The sequence below is a fragment of the Pinus tabuliformis genome, chromosome 2_2, assembly GCF_031772625.1.
Source record: "Pinus tabuliformis cultivar Carrire ecotype Pingquan chromosome 2_2, CPIR1, whole genome shotgun sequence".
Lineage (NCBI taxonomy): Eukaryota > Viridiplantae > Streptophyta > Pinopsida > Pinales > Pinaceae > Pinus > Pinus tabuliformis.
Genome location: NC_142300.1, coordinates 350,190,811 through 350,209,427, shown reverse-complemented (window position 1 = coordinate 350,209,427; position 18,617 = coordinate 350,190,811).

The following is an 18,617-nucleotide window of genomic DNA, read 5'->3' as shown; positions in this document are numbered from 1 at the left end:
AGCCTCTTCCTACTAGTATGACCCAGTACACTTCAGACCCAACGCTATGCTCTAACCATGCCTTTGCATCTCTATCTATTACTACCTTCCATATCTTATAGCGTTGCTCTTATTTATACAATCCCATGGCCCATGGACCATGGGTAGGCATACACATATTTACATTAAATTACATTATTTTAGGGCAGACAACCCTATGACTCAATTATACTCTTCGCACTCCGCGCCTGCAATTTGTGGAGTTCTACACCATCTTTGACCAAAACTTGCGCTTTGAGCCCCAAAATTTGGTGCAGGGTATCCCATGCCCAAAATTAACATATTCTCTACCATTATCAGATCTTAGCTTAAGAATTTTATGTCCATATTGTATTTCAATAAAGGCCTTAAAGGCCAAGAACATGGTAAATACTTCACTCTTAAGCTTTAAGAAGTATACCCGAGTGCATCTGCAGAAATCATCAATGAAAGTTAAGAAATACTTGTAGCCAGAGAATGAAACAACTGGAAGTGGACCACATAAATCACTATGCACAAGCTGTAAAGGAGTTCAGGCGTGCCAAGAGGCACGTTTTTCAAAACTATCCCGATGATGTTTTTGTAGTACACATCCAGAACAAACACCATCTCTGCAAGATACCATTGGAAGACCTGTCACCATATTTTCTTTACATAGATTCTAAAGGGAGCGATAGTTTAAGTGACCAAATCACTCATGCCAAAGTTTGCTCACTTCATCATTATGAGCAACAAATACCGAGGGAAGATTTGATGACCCAAAGTTGTTAAAATTATACAACCTTGTAGAATCATCAGCAATGCCAGTAGCTAAAATCTATCTAGGATCTCTTAGGTCCTTAATTACAACATCGTGAGGTGAAAATTCAATGATTTTACCTTCACTTGAATGAGTTATCTGATATACAGATAGAAGGTTGCAAGATAAGGTTGAAACACACAATACATCATTAAATTGACCATTGTCTATATGAACAGTTCCAATCCCTACAACACTAAGAGATCTATCATCACCAACATATATATTTTTGGTGTTACAATCATTTAAAGAAGAAAACATGGCTTTATTTTTGGCCATGTGATAAGAAGCTCCAGAATCAATGAGCCACTCATCAGAATGAGAAGAAGAAGATATATTTAGTGCATATCTAGACCGAGATGCTTGACAACCACATGCAGAAAGTGTTATTCTTGAAGATGAAGTTGAATTTGAAGTGTGCTCCAAATGGATGTTATTCTTCTTCATTGCTACTTCCAACGCTTCCATCTTCTTAAAGCATTTGGATTCTAAGTGGCCATCTCGATTACAAAAGTGGCAATGTCTATCAGTCTTCTTCCTTTTGTTTTTATTTCCCTTATCATTTTGTTGAAATGATTTTTCATTTTGAGACTAAAATTGCTTAGGACCCTTGTTTGGTTTAGGACCATTCTTTTTAGGATACGGCTTCTTAGGATTATTTGAATTTGGTTGTTGCTAAGAGGCTAAGGCTTTCTTAGAAGAGTTTTGAAGATTAAGAAGACCAAGATGTAAGAGTTTTTCTTGTTCTCTTATTAGGGAATTACAAAAGGCATCAAAGGAAGGAGACTTGTAGTCTTGTCCTTGATAAATGAAGGCTTCTCTTGTAGAATGGAAGGTGGAAACAAACACAAAGTAGGTTGGTCCCAACTTAGCAAGAATGGAATAGATAAGGCTACCATCTTCTTTCTTAACCTTAACACCTTCCAAGAGAATTTTAAGGGTCTTGAACTTGAACAAAAAATCTTCAATGGAGAAAAATTATTGGGGTCCAATGTAAGTAACTCATTTTCAAGTTGATGGGCTCTAATTTCATTCTTAATTCCAAAAACTTTAGTGAGTTGTTTCATTGCTTCATTTGGGGTATCAAGTTCTGCAATATGGAATCTAAGGTCTAGAGAAATAGACATCCCTATCAACCCACATGATTGATCTTTCCTATTTTCCCATTTGGCTGCCTTATCTTCATCTTTAGGTTTGGTTTCTTGGCCTGAGGCTATTCTGTAAAGACCTTTACTTTTAAGTAAATCCACAATGTAGGACCACCACTGGAAGTAGTTGGTTGTGTCAAGAATAACTTAGCATGGACTTTCCATTTTAACAGAAACTGAAGTTGTAGATATTGAAAATAAGTGTTCCAAGGGATGGAACTCGAAAAAATAGGCTGATTCAAAAATAACGGCTTTGAAAATGGCTTCTAGATGAAGAAGTTATGGCTTTTTGAATAAAAGTTATTGAATATGCTGACGAAGTGTGTGAATGTGCAGAAATGAATGATAATGTTATATTTAAAAAAAATCTTCCCCCTTTCCAAACACAAATATAATTAGCTCACTTTTAAAAGAAATATATGTGACTCACTTTTATAAATAAGTGAAAGTCACTTTTACAATGGTACTTTATGAGCTACCCACTAAATTGTAACTTAAATAAAAGATAAAGAGACTTTAGAATTATAAGTGACTCACTTTTTATAATGGGTGAGAACACTTTTACATAAACTTTAAAACATAAGCTACATGTTCTTTTTGAAAAAGTAACTCAACCAAAAGAAAGACTTGAACTCAAGACCTCTATTCTCATAAAGTAACTTTGGACCAAGTGAGATAGTTTAAAAGGTTAGTAAATTTTGGAAAAGAGGAAGGATTTTTTTTTTTTTAAGTCACTGAAGCTTTGGGGTGCATTCTTACTTCGAAAAGCTCTTTTTTGCCTACAAAACAAAAAGCACAAAACCCAACACAGACTTACAAAAAAAACAAACATTACAGCTTGAAGTTAGCTTTAGCTGGAAACTAAACTAAATATTTCCCTCAATGTTTCTATTTTTCCGAGATCACACTAAGGCACGGCGGAGAAGAGCATACGCATAAGAAAAATCCTTCCTTTCTGTTTCTAATTTTCCCAGATCGCACAAAGTCACAGGGCAAAGAGCATATGCAAAAATGAAAGGTACAGATCTGGTAATAAAAAACAGAGAGCTAAATAAACCGAAATAAATAGAGAGAAAATAACTAAAAACTACAAATAAACATTGTATACCTCTAGATCTTAAAAATGACGTAGCTAGGGCTACCGCAAACCTTTTCGCGTCAAACGAAAGGGGTTCCTCACTGGAGCAGATGCTCCTAACATAATAGAGTAGTCCCCTCGGCCCAAAATCAGTCAGAAATAGTAGATCTAGGAAACAACAGTCGGATGCAGTGCTACCGGCTTCAGATTTGGATCACCAGCGGATGCGGCCCTCAAATGGCTCTGATACCATGTAGGAATTTATAGAGTAAGTTCATCAGACAGAACTCCAAAGGACACCACTCACAAACAAATCACAAATCAATATACCAGTATTCTCGACGTCGTTAAAACCATTAAAGAGGGAAACAGTCCACGGCCTGAGCTAACGCGACCACTTCAGGCAATTTATTAATAAAATAATGAAAATTTACATAGGCTTCTCTCATGAATGGTTACCCTACAAATTACCCTCCATTCTCTTTAAATAGAGATCATGGACCAATCGGGTGTTAAGCCACGGATCAAGTGCCGGTAATACCGAGGAGAATGAACCGTTAGATCACTACATATCATGACTATTGATTTTGTAAGTTACAAAAGTACATAGTAAAGAAACAAACTTTACCTAACTCTACACTATACCAAGTTATACTTCACTATTTCCTATGTGTCAAAATATCCTAACACTCACAGTGATCTAAAAAAAAATATCAAGAACATTAGTAGAAATTCATAAAAAGAGAGTGGATAAGTCCTGGATGGAGGTGGTGAAAATATCCCTTGCCTGCAAATCCAACAATCCTACAACATCACATGTACATGTTCTTCTTTTCATTTGCAAAATACTACAATCAATGGTGGAAAAGATGAGTTGAATTTGGAAACTATCTAACCGATGCTAAGAACTTTATCTATGCAATGAATTAACTTCTACGTTATAGAAATCATATGTAAAGCAAGATCAAAAATGTATAATTTTCCAAGAAATCACACAATATTTTTGGGTTGTGATAGTGGAGTCCTCTCATCACGCTCCCACGAGAGAGATGAGATAGAGGCCACAATCACAAACTTTTTGAGGAACTATACTCTATTAAAATGCAACAATTAATCAAACATTCTAAGCTAAAAGGAGTACAAATGCATAAGAGGGACCTAAGTTACTAGGGTTGGGCCCAAACCCAAGAGCTTCAACCCTATGGACTAACTCAGTGATGGATCAAAATGAAACTTCTCATTATCATTCCAGAAAAGTCAAATACATCATCAAAAATAGCAGTCACTTATGCTTGAGCTCAATAGCCTCTTAGCTACAACAAAAATTAGAATCCTAATGAGTTCCTTAGCATGTTTATTTATACAAATTGGTAGCTACAAACATCTCCCTAGAAAATAGGTATGTTTGTCTCCCAAACTCAAGAAGGGTGGATCTAGATCTTCCTTGAACTACACTAGCTTAGTTGCCAATGACCTCAGCCTTCTTGGATGCCAATAACCTCAAGTTGATGAGAGATAGAGTGGTCATCTTTGACTGATTAGAGGATTTAAGGAGTTGGACAACCTCCTAGAATATCTACTTGTTGTCTAATCCAAGCTCTTGCACCCAAATTATCTCAAAATTGTTCTAATTCTTGCATTTAAGACATATTAGGCCACATGACATAGAAACACATCTTTTACTCCTTACACTAAGAATTTAATATAACAAAATTTGTAAATAAATGTGAGAAATAGATGATTTTAAAGCTCGAGGATGACATTGTGACCCTTATGATATACCTATTGATGAGCCTCATCATCACCCCCCTACTGAAATTTTTGCTCATCCTCTAAGAAACTCATTCATCTATGTCCATGTCTTTCATTGCCCTGGTGGCCTCGATAACATGCTAAGATTTTGTATATGGTGTGCCTTCTTTAGGATAGAATCTTGCATCCTTCTCTATGTATGTCCATTGTTTCCCTTCCTCTTCTTCATTCCTTCCTTCCTATAGACTCAATTGTAAAGGTGGACTAAGCTTGAGTCTAATCCAGTTGACTTTTAATATTTGCATGAGCTTTTTATAAAAGGGTGTGCTTTCCAATGCATTCCTCAACCTTTCAAGAGAGTGATAATCCATGATCTCGAGATTGTGGGGTAAGGCATTCCATCTTCTTTGGCATGCTTGATGGCTTTCTATTCCTAATAGCCTTAGTGTGTCTTCAAAATGTGAGATGGCCTACTCTTAGGTGGAAAGGTATCTAGGTGCTATATCAATATAATTTGAGATGATGTTGTGAGTACTAATTACAGTCATTGAGTTGATCTGGTTTTCCATGATATAGAGTGGTTCTTTTTCTTCCTTTACCATTACTTTTGTACCTCCTCAGCTCTAGCCTCCTCATGAGTCATCCAAGATGAAAGGGCCATCAGTTTTTGGTCCCCTAACTTTGTATTGGGATCCAAAACATTCATATCAGTCAAGGTGATGTTATGCATGTTAAATTCAACCAATTGGTCTTTGTATTCTATTCTACTTTGGTTACACAATTCAATGAATTGTTTGTAGTCCTGAAATGGCATGGATCCATGTTGTTATAAGGTCTTGATTTGGAGCTGCATCCACTTCTCTTTGAGAAAGAGTGCATAAGACTTGGGTGGTTGTCTGCACTATAGTGCCTCTATGGAGAGGTTTGCCATTGTGGCCAGTTAGGTTTCCTTCTCTTGCAATTTCTTCCTCAACCATTTATTTTTTTCCTGCAACTATTCTCTCATTTTGGACTCTTTCTCCCTTAACTCACTTAACTCCTTTCCCATTTTAAGGTCCTTTTCTTCCATGAGGCCCACATCTTGCACATTTTTGGATTTAGCAATCTGCATCCATCTGTGGGTTCTTCCTCTTTCTTCTTCAAGTTCAAAGAAAAGTGGGATTGCAATTTTTTGTGGAATAACCCTCCCTCCTTCAATGAATTTATAATATGAGCTCAAACTAAACTATGGACTAGGCTCCTATAGCTCTAGGAAATCCTTCTCAAATGTTTTTGGGAAGCTGCCCCCCTCCTATTGGTCATTCTGCTCTTCCTGTAGCACCTTATGTTATTCCTGTAGCACACTTTGTTTTTCCTGTAGCACACTCTATTTTTCGTGCAACTTCCTTTTTCCTTTTTGCTGGAGTGTGTTAGGTGTCTTGGGTTGTTTAAAGGAGGTTGATCTAGTGGTGGGATTCCTTGCAGATGCTATAGGAGTCTTTGATATGGTTTCTAGATAGGTGACCTCTTCAACTTTCCTTTCAGTGGGCCCCAACTCCTCTTTTTTACTTACGGACTCTTCAATTGTGATAGGGACCTTTGTGGGAGTTTGAGGCCTTCCTTTCTTAATCCTAGTGTTTTTCCTTTTCCTTTTCTCCTTGTATTTGATTGGTGTGCTCAAGGTAGATAAGGTGGAAAATACCTCTTTTTCACTGGGTCCTGGAGATAAACTTGTTATCTCTGGGGATACCCCTTCTTCTCTAGATGCAGTAGTTTTCTCAGGGCTTGGTTTTTCATGTGTTTCCTCTTCTTCTTCTTCATCTTTCTCTTTCTCTACTTCTGCCTTTAGGTCTTCCTTTTTTTTCTCTACCTCTGTCTCTCTTTCATCATCTGCCTCTTCCTCTCTTTCCTGTTCTTCCTCTGCCTCTTATTCTTCTTCTTCTTTCCCTTCTCTTCCTCCAACACTAGAGGCTGGGGTCTCCCCTGATATGAGGGTTTGAGTGTTAATGAAGGCCTCTCTATCCATATCCATGAATTTGGACCTAAGGAATGGGATCATTATTTTATTCAAAGAATCTAACACTATCATTTTGATGAGACCATGGTGGCTTAGGTGTTGGCACTTGCCCTTTCTCACCTTATGGCTCATGACCCTGATGGACTGTAGGAGGAAATATGGTACATAGAGTCTTTGGGCTTGGGGAAATTATACATGAAACTTTAGTTAATGGAGTAATGTAAAATGGTATCCATAGACTACACTTAGCCTTTCTTCACATGAGATATATTTTAGGATATGGTAGGTCACCTCATACTAAGGATAGGGTAGGATTTTCCACCTAACTCCACTTTTGTCTTCAATAGGTTTTTCATCAGTAGTGAAGAACTTCTTTTTGGCAATGCCACTACTGATCTTGTCTTCTCTTCTCCAATGGTTCCCTAGGGGAAGCGTTGTCACCCTGCTAATTAGTCCAGGACTGATTAAAATAGCTAATCCACTCACCACAGTGGTGGCGTTGACTCATGTCTGAGAGTTTAGGGCCATGGAAAATTCATATGTAATGTCATCATCATATGCATTCAGCAGTTCAAAGAATCCTAGCCACTAATGTTCTTGAAAATTTTCTAATACAAGAGGATGAAGATGAATTCTTTTAGTGTTTGTAAGTTCCCTTCTATTGAATCCCCCTCCCATCTATCTCCTCTATTTTCAAATAGGTTAAGGAGGGATGCTTCTTGTAATAGCTCTAATGTGTAATTCAGTGGAAGTAGAGGGTTGAAATTCCTATTTGATGCCAATTTGTTTTAATCCATCTATTCTACAACCAAAAAAGTTATTGCAATTCATAAAATGATTAATATTTCCTCTAGAATTTAAGGTGCACCAGCATACAAGTTATCGACAGATGAATGAGAGGGTGCACTCAATTTTTACCACATGGCCTGGGATAAGGATAATTGGAGACCAAATCAACCCTTAGTAGCGTTCTTTTACCCTTTGAGGCTTCCTGTAGAAATTTCTCAGGCTTTCTATAGCATTTTTAGGCTTCTTGTAGCTTCCTGTAGCTTCCTCCTATAGAAGTGGAAGAACATGTTTTGACTCTCCTAGATGGCTCCCCAAACTTGTCCTCACATTAACTATTTTACACTATATTACACTTTTGTCTAGGGCTCAGAGTGTTGTGATGACTTGGCAGATGCACAAGGTTTCCTCTTCTAGACCATTGTCCCCACCTGGAGTAATGATTCCCTCATCCCTCATAATAACCACCCACTCTATGTGATCTAAACTTGACTGATATGATGCCTCCACATTGCATGAGGGCTCATAAATCACGTTTTTTTCAGTGACAGAGGGCGGCCAAGTTAACTGGCCACCTCCATCCTATAAAAATACATCTTCTCTACATTCATACATTTTTCATTATTTACACATAGGGAGGAGATGAGAGGTTTCCATACATGTTTCTACCTCATGATTGACTAATGCAGGGGTGTGCATGCTAGAGTGTTTGACCTTTGTACTGTCACCAAGGGAGTTGTCTTGCTATGTTTTTTTATGTTCCTTTGTATATCTTCTCTACTCCTCATGGTATTTGATTGTTGTTGTTGTTGTGTGTGCAGGTCCTTTGTTGATGTCCCAAGTGTTGTTGTTGTTGCTGGAGAGTCTTACGTGGAGTAGCAAAGTGCCTCATGAGTTGGTATCACCCCTTCTACTTGATGGAAGGAAAAAAACTAGGATTATGGATTTTCTGTAATGGTTTCACATGCTGCTACAGGAGAGTCCTGTAGCATCCATTTTCCTCTCTTCCAAGGTCTTTTAACTACATGGGAGTGATGAGAAAGGGTGTAGAGGGCTTGGAGGATAATTTTAGGGCTCTGATTGAGTAGTGTATGGTTGTGAAAATGGAGGGAATGTGCTCTGTGTTTTTCAAGCAATTTTCAGGATGAGACAGAGTGGAGGGTTAGTTTGAAAGATATTGAATTTTCTTGTGAATTGGGATGTATGAATGATGGATGGGTGGTGGATCAAGGTGGAAGAAACTCATTTACCTTTGGCAAGGTCATGCTTGGTGGTCTTATCATTCAGATCCTTTCCCTATAGTTTTTCGATATCCTCTTGTAGTGCTATAGGATCTTCTTGTAGCAATCTAGAGGGGGGCTAAAATTTGATTTTTGATCCATTAGGATGATGGAGATTGGTGAGGACATGGTTTTGGATGGAGGATATGGAGTGGATGGGGGGAGAAGTGGATGGAATCTTGAGGATGTTGGCCCTATAACTCTAGAATTCGCCACCGTCCTCGAGATTCTCCTTCTTTTTTCTTTTGTTTTTTCTTCTTTTTTTAGTTTAGAGAGAGACATACAGGCTACCTCAAGGAGGTTTTCAACGTAAGAGTTGGCCTTAGATGCCTCATAAAGGTTTTCATATAGTCCTTTTATTGTCTTCTTCTTCTTTTTTTCCACAAAAAATACTATCTAGGAATGTTGTAGCTTGGAATCTATGACACTTCCAATCACGTTAAACTCTCTGCTGATGGTGTTGATGAATTCTTCCTTGGACATAGGTTGATCTAGATTTAAACAAGAATGCAACAAATATAACCATAAATATAGAGATGCAGCAAAAATAACACTTCATTTCATTAATATTAAATATTGAAATATGCTTACAAACATAATGGAAATAAGACTAGCTTGGGTGATCGTAGCTTATCTCTAAGAAGAGATGTGGTAGATACATGCCTCTGAACTGAGTTACAATGGGGCTTGAGCTCCTTTTTATTATTTAACAATAAGAGAAAACAGTAAACAACCAAAACCCTAACCCGAGGAGATGTAACACCAAGAGTTTATGGGCCCCGTTGGGGTTAGTTGGGTAACCAACTTCCCAAGGCCGTAACATGGTCATATTATCTCTGTTTGACACATATGATAGCTGATTGGAAATATCTCTCTGAGCATTATAGCCACTGATGTGATTTGCTTTGAAATCTCTAAAGACGTTTTTCCAAAAAAACGTCGTTTAGGGCCTCAAAATGGCTACGGAAGTTTAGGACCTGAAAAACTACCAAAAATAGTAAATTATGCTACAATTAAGGATACATATGAAACTGACTCGAGGGTCTAAGTGGAATAGGTGAGTGGCCACCAAATTAAACCTGGTCCCCATTATGTGTAGAGCCTCCCTGAGGTGAGAAAATTTGTGTTGAACCCGGTCCTTTGTGAGATGTTCTGCAATCGCTGATGTGTCCAGTTATGGTGGGAAGCATGGTCGACGGTGGTCCACATTGAACACTCAGTGCAAGCCAAGGAATAAGGGAATGTTGTGCTCCAAAGCATTGTTTCCAACAGCCTTGGTAATGGTGTAAGGACCATATTGGAGTGGTTTGAGCTTCCGATGGGCTCTTGTAAGGTGCTCTTTCTGAAATTGCAAACAGACTTTGTCACCACCTAAAACTTGTGTGGCACTCGATGCTGATCATGTCGCTACTTGTACTTGGAATTTTCCACAATGGAGTGACAATATATCGGCCCATTGGTTAGAGGTGCTCCAGGAGTCAGAGCGAACAAATGCTTGACTCAATAGTGCAACGGTATCCCTGTGGGTGAGGAGACGATGTCCCTATATTCTTTCATGACCATATCCACTTGCTTCTACTGCATGGAGGAACCCTTCCCGAGAGCCATGGATGTGGCTATGATCTTCCCCTTACTTTGAGAATGAACCAAAAAGAAAATAAATTTCCTAGTCTGGGAGATGATCTTGTTGCATTTCTTAGCAGAGATCAAAGAGGTGGCAGTAGGTGGGGCTGCCTCCGATATCTTGTGTAACGTATTACTCAAAGAAATAATCCTAGATCAAGGTCTAGACTCATATAAAACATGTCTCTTCCACAAGTATGGTTGTCCTAATATTACATCACAAATGTTGAGAGGAGAAATAATGATCCAAATGGAGAATGACATCTACCCATAGAATTTACCCATGGTATTTTAAGTGGCATCCACCCATGGCATTGAAAGTGGAATCAACCCATGATATTCATTCTACCATAGTATTTTCCCACGGTATTGTATGTGAAATCAACCCATGGTATTCATTCGCCCATGGTATTTACCCACCCATTGAATTTACCTGTGGCATTGTAACCAAAAAAAGACTATTAAGTAACAAGCCACATTTTGTAAATAGACAGATTGTCCACCACAATGTAGCCTTTACAGTTCTTATTTGTTTTAATAAAAAAAATCTTTGTGGTTTTGTCATCATGTATTCTCCTCTTTTCTTCTGGAATTTCAATTTTTTAGATCTTGTGGGCCTCTCCCCCCAAGATCCATTTCAATTTTTTAGATCTTGGGGGTCTCCCCCCAAGATCCAAATCAGTGGTATCAGAGCAGGTTACGATTCCATGGGAATGAAGGTTTAATGCATATTTTAGTTTCAAATTTTTTCATAAATCTTCAACAATCTTTATGCACATCCTACGTCCTCCATAGAGCACTTTCTTGGGCCAAGCGGGAAAAATTTTTCTTTTTTCTTTTTTTTTGTAGGATTTTTTTTGGGTGGCGAATTGGGAGATCAGATATGAATTTTTTGGTACAAAATTTACAACAAAAAATAACATATCTGGATTCCTTGCGAAATAATATCCAAATTCAAAAAAACAATTAGCCAAATCAGAGTTTGAATGAGGGAGATATCGCTGATTTAAAATCATTTGTGTTGTAGAAATGTTTATGACGACAATTCATGGATGGAAACTCTCCTATCTTTTTTTTCAGTTTTTTTTTGTAGAATTTCAAAAAAAAAAATGCAGATCTAAACTCCTCTTGAAAAATCACCCAATTTCAAAAAACAATGTGTCGAATCAGAGTTCGGATGTGGGTGATATCGCTAATTTAAAATTCATTATATTTTTAGAACTTTTGTGATGGTAGAACAATTGTAGTGCAAATCTGAGATTCCAGAGTATCTAGATAAGGATTTCCAACACATTGGAAGATGCAAAATGGTTATTTTGTTTCCAAAAATAGGTTATAATAAATAGTCTTAGTTATATCGACCGAGTTATGTCCATTTTAAATCTGGAGCAACATTTGGAGCGGGTTCCCTTTGGGGACATGCCCTCCCACCCCGCTTTAGTAGGCAGCTACTTCACATTCATCAATTTGAGCATAACAACATCCAACTGGATTCTTTGGAGATATTCCCTCCTACCCAAGGCTATGTAGGCACATGATACTTCATCAACAATCAACATCATGGTTATGGGTCATCCACAAATCCACACTTCATCGAAGTCCATTTGCTAGGCCGCACATTATCAGTATCACAGTTGGTCACAAGCATTACATGGTATCTCTATCCTTGGATCTTCATTTGTCATGGTTATGGATCATCCACAAACCCACACTTCATCGAATTCCATTTGCTAGGTTGCACACTATCAGTATCATAGTTGGTCACTAGCATTACAAGGTATCTCTATCCTCAGATCTTTGTTCATCACGGATATGTGTTAACCACACAAAACACTTCTCTTTAGTGGCTCTTCATATTCAACACATGCTTCTCAGGAGTTAAGTTCATGCAATAGGGACCATTACTTCTTAAGGAGGGAGGAATGATCCAAATGGAGAATGGAATCTACCCATGGTATTCATCCACCCATGGAATTTACCCATGGTATTGTAAGTGGCATCCACCCATGGTATTGTAAGTGGTATCAACCCATGCTATTCATTCTACCATGGTATTTTCCAATGGTATTGTATGTGACATCAACTCATGATATTCATTTGCCCATGGTATTTACCCACCCATGGAATTTACCTGTGGTATTGTAACCAAAAAAAGACTATAAGTAACAAGTCACATTTTGTAAAAAGATAGATTTTCCACCACAATGTAGCCTTTATAGTTCTTATCTATTTTAATATAAAAAAAATTGTAGTTTTTTTATTATGTATTCTCCTCTTTTCTTCTGGCATTTCATTTTTTCAGATCTTGGGGGCCTCTCCCCCCAAGATCCATTTCAATTTTTTAGATCTTTGGGCGCCCCCCAAGATCCGGATCATAGGCTTTCTTTATACCTTCAATCTGTAGTCGTTGACAAGCAAGGGAATCCCTTCCTCATCAATGGTCCTAATTTAAATAGCTCCATTATTATGGAATTTCTTTATTAGGTATGGGCTTAGCCATCTTGTCATTAATTTTTCTTTGAAATCCTTGAACCTGGAGTCATATAGCAAGGCCCAATCCCCTTCTTGAAACACTTTGTCCTTGATGTTCCTATCATGCCAAACCTTCCTCTGCAATCAAATAACCTCGATGTGTAAGAGGACCTGCATTCTAAATTCATCCAAGCCATTTAACTAGAGTAGCATGTTCTGTACTCAAACTCAATAAAGAGCAGAGATTTCTTTCCATATGCCAAATCATATGGGGTAAAACTAGTAGTTGTTTTCCAAGTTGTGTTATAGGCCCAAGTGGCCTCAACTAATTTGTCTGCTCAATCCTTCCTACTGCTACTCACAACCTTGGTGAGGATGCCCTCTAATGCCCTATTTGTGACCTAGACTTGTCCATTAGCTTGAGGATGGTAGGAAATATTTTTTTTGTGCTTGATATGATGTTATCTTAACATATTCTCGATCATATGTGATGTGAATTGAGCACCCTGATCGGTGACTATCTCTTTGGGCTACCCAAATTTTTAGAACGCATTCTCCCTTAAGAACTCAGCCACTTTCTCCTATGTTGCTGTCTTGACAGCCTTTGTCTCAACCCACTTTATCAAATCATCAGTGCACACAATAATGTACTTTTTCTGTCCTAATCATGGATCAATTGGCCCAATGAAATCCATGCCCCACTTGTCAAATGGCTCCAAAGCCACCTAAGGATGGAGGGGCATCTAATCCTTGGGTGTGGGTTTCCCAATCCTCTGGTATTGATCACATTTGTTGGTATACCTTCTTGCATCTTGGTGGAGAGTGGGCTAGTAATAGCTAGCTTGTAGAGCTTTGAAAGTTGTTCTCTTGGAAAAAAAGTAACCTCCATAGGGCCCATCATGACACGTTGAGAGGATTTCAAAAGACTTCCTCTTCCCTGAAACATCTCCTTAATATTTGATGTGGTCCTATCTTGAAGAGATTGTCCCCAATCCAAGTGAAAGGGGTGCTCTTCCTTATAATTCAGCTCTTCTCCCTCGATGATGGATTTGGAGGAAATTTTACAACAACTAGGTAGTTGGTTATGTCAGCAAAACCATGGAGAGAGAAATGAGATGGCAAATGAGTGGTCATCTAGAAGTTGATCATCAACCATCCCTTCATCACCTGCAGGAAAAGCTAGTCTGGACAGAAAATATATAACTACATTTTCTTTTCCTGGCTTGTCAATGATAGTTAAATCAAACTACTGTAACAATAGCAACCATCTAATGATTATAGAATTCACATCAAGCTTGCTAATTGAGTATTTGATAGTTGCATGGTCAATATGCACAAAAGTTTGGTATCCAGTGATGTAGTGTCTAAACTTCTTCAAAGTGTGTACAATAGTTAGAAGTTCTTTCTCAACTACAGTGTAGTTCAATTTAGCGTTAGAAAAGTTTTTATTAATGAAGTAGATGGCATAGGGTAACTTATCATCTATTTGGCCTAAAGATGCCCCTTCAGTCTTTTTAGATGCATTGGCATGGATATGGAAAGGAAGTGTCTAGTTTGGGCCTCTAAGTATGGGTGCAACTGTTAATTTGTCTTTCAAGATCTCTAGGGCCTCTTAGTAGCTATATGTCCAGTACAATTCTAAGTCCTTGGCCAAGAATCCAAACAATGGTGAGACTACTTTGTTGAAGTCCTTGATAGACCCCCTATAATATCCAGATAAGCCTAAGAAACTCCTAACCTCCCTCTACTTTTAAGGAGTAGGAACCCTTTCTATGATGGCAATTTTGTTTGAGTCCACTTGTATTCCCTCCTAAGATATTGAATGTCCAAGGACAATCCTTGCATTCATTAAGAATGAACACTTCTGAGGACTAAACGAGAGGTCATTTCAATGCACTTCTTTAGGACTTTCCCCAAGCTATAGAGAGTCTCCAGGAAGTCACACCCATAGGGAGTGAAATCATCCATGTATATCTGTACAAATTCATGGACCAGCTCAACAAAGATGCTTAGAACTGCCATTTGAAAAGTGGCAGGGGCATTACATAATCTGAAAGGAAGGACCCTATAAGCAAAGATACCCTAAGGAAAGGTGAATGTAGTTTTTTCTTGGTCCTTAGGGCTGATCGAGATCTGATTGTAACCATTGAATCCATCCAGGAAAGATAAGAACTTCTTCCTTACAAGACCTTATAAAACTTATTCAATGAAAGTTAAAGGGAAATGGTCTTTCTTGGTGGCTTTGTTCATCTCTCTGTAATCCACAGATCCTCCACTTCCCATTCTTCTTTGGGACCAAAACTAGAGGGGACACCAACTCACTATCTAAGATGAGCTATATGAACCCTGCATCCAACAACTTTTGAAACTCTTATTTTACTATGTCTTTTAGGGCTAGGTTCATTCTTCTCTGAGGTTGGCACATAGGATTACATCCATCCTTGATGTAGATGTGATGAGTATGAATAGAAGGATGCACCCCATTCATTTATCTATAGTTCCAAGTAAAGGAATCTAAGTGCTCTCTCAACATTTTGCACAACTTCTATTCGTGGTTAACTAAGAGAGGGGGGTTAATCTTCAAGGCTCTATATGGGCCAAATTCTACAATTTTGACATGTGCAAGACTTGGGTCCACTAGGTGATGAGCCCCAGAAATGGGTAATTATATGGGCTCATTTTGCCTCTTAATTCAACTTAATCCACCACTCTCATTAGTTTATTGCATGTTTTTTATTATATTTATGCTAATAGAGTGAATTGGGTTAGTCATTTTGCCATGTAGTCTAATGTGTGCTTTATGCAGATTTTTTGGTCAATTTTGGACAAAGTCAAAGGATTTATGAGCATTTGGTAGCCAATATTCAAGGAAAATAGGGAAGAGGATTTGTAGGGGGATGTCCCCTTCATTTATGAACCCTTACCTTGAATTCTCCATCAGAAACTCAGAGCATAAGCAGCCACATGGGTACATCCAAGGGGCAGTCGAGCAAGTAAAGAAGGACTGTTGTTTATTTGTAGTTTTGGGAAGCTGAGCCCCTTGATTTTAGGAGAGCTATTGGAGGCTCGAGTTGTATAAATAGTAGGGCTTAGGTGCTTAGTTTTTTTATTTGGATGTTAGCCAGTCATTAGTAGAATTTTCGCACTTTTGTGCAGCACTTGTTCAGCTCATTTTCAAGCTTCCTTTTTTAGAACAGTTCATGTAATGTGACTTTTACTTTTGATAATGGAGATGAAACAATTTTTGAACCAGCATTGATCTCTTTCAAAGGGCTAAATCTCTTGGGTTAGGGCCCAACCCAAGCTGCCCAGTAGCTCTTTCTTTGTACTTATATGTTTTTGCTTCAGTTCATGAGTTAATTTCTGTTACATAGATTCATTTTACTTTGTTTAGATTAGGTTGCTTTTGATGGTTTTCATAGCTGTTTTTGTTTCAGTAGTTCAAGTAGGTTAATCCAGTGATAGACTAAGATTCAAAAAGGCCAACAGTAGGTCCTGATCTCCTTTCTCCCTTTCTGGGACTATGATTCGAGGTCAAGGCACCACTGCTGCCACCAAAAACATATTTTTTCTCTCCCATGCAATTTCTAGTGTGATCACTTGATTTGGAAAGATTAATGTATTGCTTCAGATTCAGTTGCCTAGATCATTTCCTGTTCTTTTATAATAGATCTCTTTGCATGCTTTTCTATTCAAAGGCTATTGTTCAACATTTTCTATTTGTAGGTCAGAAATTAGGTCAAGTTAGAGAAATTTCTGTTTTCATGGTATAGTTAGTCCTTTCTTTGATCAGTTTTTGTAAGTAGATGTGCAGATCTCTTGCAGGACACCTTAGCTCACCATACATCCAAAAAGTAGACAGCATCAGCTCACTTCTCACAGATTCCTCAAATCATTCACAACATTTCACCAATCTGCCCTAATTTCTGCATTTTTCTCCATAAGCTTCCCTCTTGCCATTTGAACAAATCCAACCATCATGTTCCCTCTTTATCTTCCTTGACAAGCTCCATACACCTCAACACCTTCATCTAGCATTCAATTACCCTTTCCCATCATTTTTCCACCTTCAAAACCTCCAAAAATATCTCTCAGCCTCCTCCTATAGATCCTCCTGTAGATCCCCTGCAGCCTCTTGTAGAATTCCCTGCAAGTGGTTTTTCGAAATCTGATTGCAATGGACATCTTCAAAAGGGTACTAGGGGCTTCTTAGGACCTCTCCACACCTTCCTCTATCTCTGCAAAAACCAAGTCCATCTTCCTTTGCCACCAAACCTCTACACAATCACAACCAGATAAATTACAAGCATAATAATTTCACATAAAAACACTCAAAAGCACAAAAAGATGTTTTCTTCTCATTTCTTTTCAAAAGTATCTTGAATAAATGTAATTTACCTTTTTTAGTAATCAATGTCACTCATCACATCAGTTTCTATCTCTTTTTCTGCAAAAGTAGGGTTAATTTGATAAATTAGGGTTTGCTAGGGTTTGTGTTACATTTCAGTCTTCCTTCTCTTTCTACAAATAGAATAGCCTCCATAGAGTTAGCTTTCTTTCATCACAGTTAAAATATTCTTTTGAGAATTCATAGAAGTTGGCTTAAGCTCCTAGTGATCTTGTGCCAGTTGACCAAGTGACAGCCTGTAGTAAGAGCTAGTACTTGTGCATACAGCACCGGCGCTTCCAAGTTTGCTACGAACTACCGGGTTGATAAAAGTAAAGTAGGAAGCCCCAAGAGTTGTAGCATTATTGCTGCAATACTGGTGCTCACCATATTTTTGGCGTCGTGGCCAAGGAAGCGTCAGGGTATTTTGTGATTATTGCTTTCTTCTATTTTTCTACTGCAACATTCTGCTAAGTAGTCCATTTCAGCAAAGGTAGAGTAGTTGCTTCTTTCAATTTCTACATTTCCTTGCTTTCCTTTCAATTCTGCAATTTCAATTCCAACAAAAGTAGATTAGTCATTTCAATTCTGCAATTTCCATTTCAGCGAAAGTAGATTAGTCATTTCCCTGCTTTCATTTCAATTCCGCAATTTCCATTTCAGCAAAAGTAGATTAGTCATTTCCCTGCTTTCATTTCAATTCCGCATTTTCCATTTCAGCAAAAGTAGATTAGTCATTTCCTTGTTTTCATTTCAATTTTGCAATTTCCATTTCAGCAAAAGTAGATTAGTCATTTTCTTTCTTTCATTTCAATTATACAATTTCATTTCAGCAAGTTCATTTCAGTTAGTTGCAATTTGTTTGTTCAATCAATTTCAGTTTTGCAGGTACAAGCAGAAAAAACAAAAATCATCAAAAATATTTCCTTTCATGCCTAATAGGAGTAGAGATAATTCAGGAAAATGTTTTCCCAACATGCCCACTACTTCACACAGCCAACCTTCTCTCTTCTTCGGTGGCTGCAATCAAGAAACACCCTTAGTTAATAGCTATACATATTTGAAGAACCTATAAGGAAGAAGAAGAAGAAAACATTCCTCTGGAGCCAATGGCTAAAAACATAAATGTTGGGAGCAGTACCCTTTCTTCCAATTCATCCATTAAAGGTGAAATTGGAAGCATGTTGGAAGACCTCAAGAGTGAGATGCTGCAGATTCTTTCCATCCATATCAAAAAAAGACAAGAGGAATCAGAGAGGGCTTTGGCCATTTCTTGCC